Raw genomic sequence first — 9,768 nt, forward strand, 5'->3', positions numbered from 1 at the left:
GTGTTTTTACAAATTGGTCAATTTGATAGATCGGTAGAATTATTGTTTTATGTTTAATAAACGCAGTAATCTGAGGTTCCGATATGGTTGCAATTAACTTTGGCAGTTAGATCGGTATATTTATTGGTACAGGTTTGGAAATGCGGTAATTTAAGGCTCCGATATGGTTGCAAATATCTTTTATAGTTTTCATGTTACAGCAATCGTTTATATATCTTTTTATTGCTTTAAAATTGCCATTTGTTTTGCTATATAATTTATTGCATAATGTATTTTTAGAAAATGGCCAATTGGATAGATCAGTAGTATTATTTTCCCAGGTTTAAAAAGGCGGTAATTTGAGGTTCCGATATGGTTGTGAATAACTTTGACAGTTTTCATGCTATGGCAGTCATTTATGCATCATTTTAGAGCATTACGATTGCACTTTATATTGGTATATCATTTGTGGCATAATGTGTTCGTCTAAAAAATGGTCAATTTGATGGATCGGTAGAATTGTTGTTCTATGTATAAGAACGCTGTGATTTGAGGTTCCCATATGATTGCAAATACCATTGACAGTTTCTATGCCAGGACAATCGTTTATGCATCATTTTAAAGCATTACAGTTGCACTTTGTTTGTGCAACTGTAATGCATAATGAGTTTTTACAAAAATAGGATAGATCGGTATATTTATTGGTACAGGTTTATTAATGCGGTAATTTAAGGCTCCGATATGGTTGCAAATATCATTTATAGTTTTCATGTTATTGCAGTCGTTTATATACTTATCTTTTTATTGCATTATAGTTGCCATTTGTTTTGGTATATAATTTATTGCATAATATATTTTTAGAAAATGGCCAATTGGATAGATCGGTAGAATTATTTCACAGCTTTCAAAACGCGGTAGTTTTTCCGATATGGCTGCAAATATCATTGACAGTTTTCACGCTATGACAGTCATTTATGAATCATTTTAAAGCATTATGATTGCACTTCAATATGGTATATCATTTGTAGCATAATGTGTATTTGTAGAAATTATTCAATTTGATAGATCGGTATAATTATTGTTGTGTGTATAATAAACGCAGTTATCTGAGGTTCCGCTATGTTTGCAATTAACATTGACAGTTTTCATGCCAGGACAATCGTTTATGCATCATTTTAAATCATTACAGTTGAACTTTGTTTTGGTGTATAATTTGTGGCATAAAGAGTTTTACAAAAATAGGATAGATAGGAATATTTATAGGTACACGTTTAGAAATGCGGTAATTTAAGGCTCCGATATGGTTGCAAATATCTTTTATAGTTTTCATGTTATTGTAGTCGTTTATATATCTTTTTATTGCATTATAGTTGCCATTTGTTTTGGTATATAATTTATTGCATAATATATTTTTAAAAAATGGCCAATTGGATAGACCGGTAGAACTATTTTAACAGCTTAAAAACGCGGTAGTTTGAGGTTCCAATATGGCTGCAAATAACATTGACAGTTTTCACGCTATGACAGTCATTTATGAATCATTTTTAAGCATTATGATTGCACTTTTATATGGTGTATCATTTGTAGCATAATGTGTGTTTTTAGAAATTGGTCAATTTGATAGATCGGTAGAATTATTGTTCTATGTATCAAATGCAGTAATCTGAGGTTCCGATTTGGCTGCAATTAACTTTGGCAGTTTTCGTGCTTGGACAGTCTTTTATGCACCATTTTAAAGCATTAAAATTGCCATTTGTTTTGGTATATAATTTATTGCATAATGTATTTTTAGAAAATGGCCAATTGGATAGAACAGTAGTATTATTTTCTCAGGTTTAAAAAGGCGGTAATTTGAGGTTCCGATATGGTTGTGAATAACTTTGACAGTTTTCATGCTATGACAGTCATTTATGCATCATTTTAAAGCATTATGATTGCACTTTAATTTGGTATATAATTTGTGGCATAATGTGTTCGTCTAAAAAATGGTCAATTTGATGGATCGGCAGAATTGTTGTTCTATGTATAAAAACGCTGTGATTTGAGGTTCCCATATGGTTGCAAATAACATTGACAGTTTCTATGCCAGGACAATCGTTTATGCATCATTTTAAAGCATTACAGTTGCACTTTGTTTTGGTGTATAATTTGTGGCATAATGAGTTTTTACAAAAATAGGATAGATCGGTATATTTATTGGTACAGGTTTAGAAATGCGATAATTTAAGGCCCCGATATGGTTGCAAATATCATTTATAGTTTTCATGTTATTGCAGTCGTTTATATATCTTTTTATTGCATTATAGTTGCCATTTGTTTTGGTATATAATTTATTGCATAATATATTTTTAGAATATGGCCAATTGGATAGATCGGTAGAATTATTTACACAGCTTTCAAAACGCGGTAATTTGAGGTTCCGATATGGCTCCAAATAACATTGACAGTTTTCGAGCTATGACAGTCATTTAGGCATCATTTTAAAGCATTATGATTGCACTTCAATATGGTATATCATTTGTAGCATAATGTGTATTTGTAGAAATTATTCAATTTGATAGATCGGTATAATTGTTGTTCTGTGTTATCTGAGGTTCCGCTATGTTTGCAATTAACATTGACAGTTTTCATGCCAGGACAATCGTTTATGCATCATTTTAAATCATTACAGTTGAACTTTGTTTTGGTGTATAATTTGTGGCATAAAGAGTTTTACAAAAATAGGATAGATCGGTATATTTATTGGTACAGGTTTAGAAATGCGGTAATTTAAGGCTCCGATATGGTTGCAAATATCTTTTATAGTTTTCATGTTATTGCAGTCGTTTATATATCTTTTTATTGCATTATAGTTGCCATTTGTTTTGGTATATAATTTATTGCATAATATATTTTTAAAAAATGGCCAATTGGATAGATCGGTAGAACTATTTTCACAGCTTTAAAAATGCGATAGTTTAAGGTTCCAATATGGCTGCAAATAACATTGACAGTTTTCACGCTATGACAGTCATTTATGAATCATTTTTAAGCATTATGATTGCACTTTAATATGGTGTATTATTTGTAGCATAATGTGTGTTTTTAGAAATTGGTCAATTTGATAGATCGGTAGAATTATTGTTCTATGTTTAATAAACGCAGTAATCTGAGGTTCCGATATGGTTGCAATTAACTTTGGCAGTTTTCGTGCTAGGACGTGCACCATTTTCGTTTATGCACCATTTTAAAGCATTAAAATTGCCATTTGTTTTGGTATATAATTTAGTGCATAATGTAGTTTTAGAAAATGGCCAATTGGATAGATCGGTAGAATTGATAGATCGGTAGAATTATTGTTCTATGTTTAATAAACGCAGTAATCTGAGGTTCCGATATGGTTGCAATTAACTTTGGCAGTTAGATCGGTATATTTATTGGTACATGTTTGGAAATGCGGTAATTTAAGGCTCCGATATGGTTGCAAATATCTTTTATAGTTTTCATGTTATAGCAATCGTTTATATATCTTTTTATTGCATTATAGTTGCCATTTGTCTTGGTATATAATTTATTGCATAATGTATTTTTAGAAAATGGCCAATTGGATAGATCGGTAGAATTATTTTCCCAGGTTTAGGAAGGCGGTAGTTTGAGGTTCCGATATGGTTGTGAATAACTTTGACAGTTTTCATGCTATGACAGTCATTTATGCATCATTTTAAAGCATTGTGATTGCACTTTAATATGGTATATCATTTGTAGCATAATGTGTATTTTTAGAAATTGGTCAATTTGATAGATCGGTAGAATTATTGTTCTATGTTTAATAAACGCAGTAATCTGAGTTTCCGATATGGCTGCAATTAATTTTGACAGTTTTCGTGCTAGGACAATCGTTTATGCACCATTTTAAGGCATTAAAATTGGCATTTGTTTTAGTATATAATTTATTGCATAATGTATTTTTAGAAAATGGCCAATTGGATAGATCGGTAGAATTATTTTCCCAGGTTTAAAAAGGCGGTAATTTGAAGTTCCGATATGGTTGTGAATAACTTTGAGAGTTTTCATGCTATGACAGTCATTTGTGCATCATTTTAAAGCATTATGATTGCACTTTAATTTGGTATATCATTTGTGGCATAATGTGTTCGTCTAAAAAATGGTCAATTTGAAGGATCGGTAGAATTGTTGTTCTATGTTTAAAAACGCTGTGATTTGAGGTTCCGATATGGTTGCAAATAACTTTGACAGTTTTCATGCCAGGGCAATCGTTTATGCATAATTTTAAAGCATTACAGTTGCACTTTGTTTTGGTGTACAATTTTTGGCATAATGAATTTTTACAAAAATTGGATAGAACGGTATATTTATTGGTACAGGTTTGGAAATGCGGTAATTTAAGGCTCCGATATGGTTGCAAATATCTTTTATAGTTTTCATGTTATAGCAGTCGTTTATATATCTTTTTATTGCATTATAGTTGCCATTTGTTTTGGTATATAATTTTTTGCATAATATATTTTTAGAAAATGGCTAAATGGATAGATCGGTAGAATTATTTTCACAGCTTTAAAAACGCGGTATTTTAAGTTTCCGATATGGCTGCAAATAACATTGACAGTTTCCACGCTATGACAGACATTTAGGCATCATTTTAAAGCATTATGATTGCACTTTAATATGGTATATCATTTGTAGCATAATGTGTGTTTTTACAAATTGGTCAATTTGATAGATCAGTAGAATTATTGTTCTATGTATAGTAAACGCAGTAATCTGAGGTTCCGATATGGTTGCAATTAACTTTGGCAGTTTTCGTGCTAGGACAGTCGTTTATGCACCATTTTAAAGCATTAAAATTGCCATTTGTTTTGGTATATAATTTATTGCATAATGTATTTTTAGAAAATGGCCAATTGGATAGATCGGTAGAATTATTTTCCCAGGTTTAAAAAGGCGGTAATTTGAAGTTCCGATATAGTTGTGAATAACTTTGACAGTTTTCATGCTATGACAGTCATTTATGCATCATTTTAAAGCATTATGATTGCACTTTAATTGGTATATCATTTGTGGCATAATGTGTTCGTCTAAAAAATGGTCAATTTGAAGGATCGGTAGAATTGTTGTTCTATGTTTAAAAACGCTGTGATTTGAGGTTCCGATATGGTTGCAAATAACTTTGACAGTTTTCATGCTAGAACAATCGTTTATGCATCATTTTAAAGCATTGCAGTTGCACTTTGTTTTGGTGTATAATTTGTGGCATAATGAATTTTTAAAAAAATTGGATAGATCGGTATATTTATTGGTACAGGTTTAGAAATGCGGTAATTTAAGGCTCCGATATGGTTGCAAATATCATTTATAGTTTTCGTGTTATTGCAGTCGTTTATATATCTTTTTATTGCATTAGAGTTGCCATTTGTTATGGTATATAATTTATTGCATAATATATTTTTAGAAAATGGCCAATTGGATAGATCGGTAGAATTATTTTCCCAGGTTTAAGAAGGCGGTAGTTTGAAGTTCCGATATGGTTGTGAATAACTTTAACAGTTTTCATGCTACGACAGTCATTTGTGCATCATTTTAAAGCATTATGATTGCACTTTAATTTGGTATATCACTTGTGGCATAATGTGTTCGTCTAGAAAATGGCCAATTTGAAGGATCCGTAGAATTGTTTTTCTATGTTTAAAAACGCTGTGATTTGAGGTTCCGATATGGTTGCAAATAACTTTGGCAGTTTTCATGCCAAGACAATCGTTTATGCACCATTTTAAAGCATTACAGTTGCACTTTGTTTTGGTGTACAATTTGTGGCATAATGAATTTTTACAAAAATTGGATAGATCGGTATATTTATTGGTACAGATTTGGAAATGCGATAATTTAAGGCTCCGATATGGTTGCAAATATCTTTTATAGTTTTCATGTTATAGCAGTCGTTTATATATCTTTTTATTGCATTATAGTTGCCATTTGTTTTGGTATATAATTTGTTGCATAATTTATTTTTAGAAAATAGCTAATTGGATAGATCGGTAGAATTATTTTCACAGCTTTAAAAACGCGGTATTTTAAGGTTCCGATATGGCTGCAAATAACATTGGCAGTTTTCGTGCTATGACAGTCATTTAGGCATCATTTTAAATCATTATGATTGCACTTTAATATGGTATATCATTTTATTTATTTTTTATTTATTTAATATCAATACAAAAAAGCCTTTATGGCCAATAATACATGTATTGTAAGGAAAATTACTTTGTAAAATTAAATATATTTGTTCAATTCACAATCGATGTTGTTGCGTTGTATGCGTTGTATGTCAGCAGCTGCTACAATAGTCATAACAATGTTGTTGGTATTTTCTATGCAAAAGCTCTATACAACTCATACGACAATTTTTCATATGTTTTTCGAATGTTGTGAGAGAATTTTAGTGTTGTCAATTGTTTATTTCAACATATAAACAAAAATTCAAACGATTTTAGCATAAAAAACGATAAAGTGGTAACACTGAAATCAAAAACAAACAGCTGTTTACAAATACAAAAAAACTAAAATTTTATTAAAAAAATTTTATTTATTAGTTTAAAATGTGGAATAAAGAAAATAAAGAATTGAAAATTCAAAGAAATTAATTTGGTTTATTTCGCATTTTTAATTAATTTAATATTTTTTTGATTTTTTATCTTTTGACATTGTTATGTGTATTTGTTTTGATTGTTTTTTTTTTTCATTGCGAACATAAACTTATGACTTGCTGCAAAGATCTGTTCACAATCACTGTTACTACACTTTAGTAGGTACAATATACAACTTGATTGTGAATTGAACAATTATAAAAGAATTATTTGTATAAGATAGGCTCCCCAGCCATATAAATATCACATAAAAATAACGAATAAGAGTTTCTATAACCAAACTTTTAACTGTATAAATGGGTAAATATATATGAATATGATATAAAATAAATTGATCCTTGAATATTAAAAAAGAAATAATTAATATAATAAAATCTGATCTCTATTAAAATAGTCTAATAGTTTCCTTTTGTAAGTAAAATAGGAGTACGAAAAAAGTTTAAGCTCATTAGGAAGCATGCTCCATGCACGATGAACTCTTATAACAAAAGAACGATCAAAAATAGAGAGATATCCTAGTGGAACATCAATCTGAACATTTCGAGTTGAATTGATGAATGAAAACTGATTTAGAAGTAATACCGGTTGTCTATTTCTTATTAAATTGTAAAAGTGAAGTATAATACGTAGGTTCAGATGATCAGTAACATTACTTGGGGAGTCAGTTGTTGTTGTAACAGCTAAAACTATACAATTTTTAATCCGGGGGTTGTGTATTTAGGTCCAAGCTAAGAAATTGGGCTGCTTCAATAGGGTAAGTCCATAAATCCATTGGGCTAAATGAAGTAGGGTGGGCTGGACAGTTGGATATGTAGTGGGTATCATGGGGACCCTGTCCACAAGCTGGGCATATATTGGGGGCGGCACGGTCTATGCGAGACCAGTAGGCGTTGAGCCTGTTGCTCCTTCCCGATCTCAGTCGTGCCAGTGCAACACTACAGGTTCTTCTCTATTTCTGCTATGGGTGGTGGGCGACCTCCAAGAACGACATTCATGCGGTAACCTGAAACCGCGGTATCGATGGCGTCTCTATGAATCGTGTCGAAGCTGATCTAAGGGATCCTGAACATTACTTCGTATGCTCTCTTCGTATACACGAAGGTCCTTCCTGACATGCCTCGGGGGAGCATCCAACTGTGGGATGTTGGGATGACTCCTCCGGACATCCTTGCAGGAACTGTTAAGTCAGCATTGAAGTGACCACCCTTAATGATGTCATGAAAGAATTGGATTATTTAAACTGCAATCTCCATCATCTAATGACCCATTCCAGTGCATTCCTTAACCACTTAAAGGCCGCGCAACCACACTACTGAGATGGCTCTGTTGTTTTGGCAACAGCACCTAGAGACATATTTGGTAGTCCGAAATACCCAACAAAATGGATCAGGATCCCTCTTTTATGAACTGATCAATGTAACAAATGAAATAGGAATTTCCAAAGTCAATTAATTCAAATAATTGCCCCGACAAATAGTCGCGCAGCATGTACCAATATATCCTGTTAAGATGGCAACAGCACCGAAGAACTTCCCCGAAGCGTAAAAAGGTATACTAAATCAGTACTAATCTCCAATATATGGAGACTTTCCCGATCTTTCACCTATTTTAGCATCAGTTCCATTCCCATGATTATTAAGATCGATCTACGGGATGACAGGCAACCATTGAATACTGGCCTGACAATTCCCCAGCATATACTATCCAATAACATGGTTGTGGTAACCATGTTCTAAGAGCAACATATTATGGTTAATATTATGATTGTAGTATAAATATATTATGTTTTTTGTAACAATTTTAATATATGTATCAAATTACGATTAAATCAAATAAAACCAAATAAAAAATATTTGGTTATTTTTTATTTTGAAGATTAAATTGTACTACTACAAATTGGGAATATTTATAAACAAAATATAATCAATGGACATAAGAATGATCCATTCTTCACGTAGAAAGAACATTTCAAATTAAAATGTACAAAAAAAGTACCAAATAAGAACGATCTTATTTACAGTGGACGTCCACTAGTACGAATTATATAGTGTCAGCCCTTTGGTAGTAGTACCGAAAAATTCGTATTATTGAACAACACATTTTGTATGTTTAAATTCAAATAATAAACATAAAATATTGGATTTTATTTATTTTTGTTTTACTTTTCATGAAGAATTACATAACGAAACAAAATATAATAAATGTGTATTATTTCAAATAAATTTCTTGTACATATACAGGCATAAGGGGGACATATTTACGTATTCCAATTTTTAATTTTGAAAATATCGTGAGTTCAATGATTGAAATGAGATATAGAAGGTTTTAAACTTTAATGTTTTTAAAAATATGTGTGCCAAAGACAATTTGCATGTACATATCTGTTCTAAAATGTATTAAACATGTTCAGATTACATAAAACTTTTACTAGAAACTTTAATGGAATTTACCACATTCAAAAACAATTCTCTAATTTAAAATTTTCTGTTAAAAACTTGGAATAGTTAAAGGATCACATATAGTAATGCTTAAACACATTGGAATGTGGAGTCATACTACTTTCAAAATTGACAGTTCATAGATATATAAATAAAATTTTACTTATTAGAAAATCCATAATTTAACATTGATGTTTATTACTTTGTAAGATGATTCCTACGGCCTTTTCAATAATAGCGCCTTTGAGGCTTCAATATTTTTCTGATTGGCGTTATCATTCAATTTAACTTCTTCTCTTGGGTCACACAAAACACTTGTAATAAATACAAAAAAATCTAAATTACTGAGCTAAAGGTGAATGATACGAAATAATAAATTAAAATCATAATAAAAACTTCATTCATATGTAAATTAAACCAAAATTCCCATAAAAATGCGTTATTCGTACTATCGAACAGAAAAATTGCGACTTTATTCGTACTATAGAGTAGACAAATGCAACAATTTTGCCATTCGTATTATTGGACATTCGTAGTAAAGAGGGTACGTACTATTGGACGTCCACTGTACTTTCATAGTTATGCATTCTAGAAAATTATTTAGGGTGTATGTTGTTTTTGTAAACTATGCTCTTGTTTTTTCAAATTGCGTTTGCAATTTCTGAACCTACTTCGTTGAATGCTGCCAAGCAACTATATAAAATATTTGTATT

The sequence above is a fragment of the Lucilia cuprina genome, chromosome 2, assembly GCF_022045245.1.
Source record: "Lucilia cuprina isolate Lc7/37 chromosome 2, ASM2204524v1, whole genome shotgun sequence".
Classification (NCBI taxonomy): domain Eukaryota; kingdom Metazoa; phylum Arthropoda; class Insecta; order Diptera; family Calliphoridae; genus Lucilia; species Lucilia cuprina.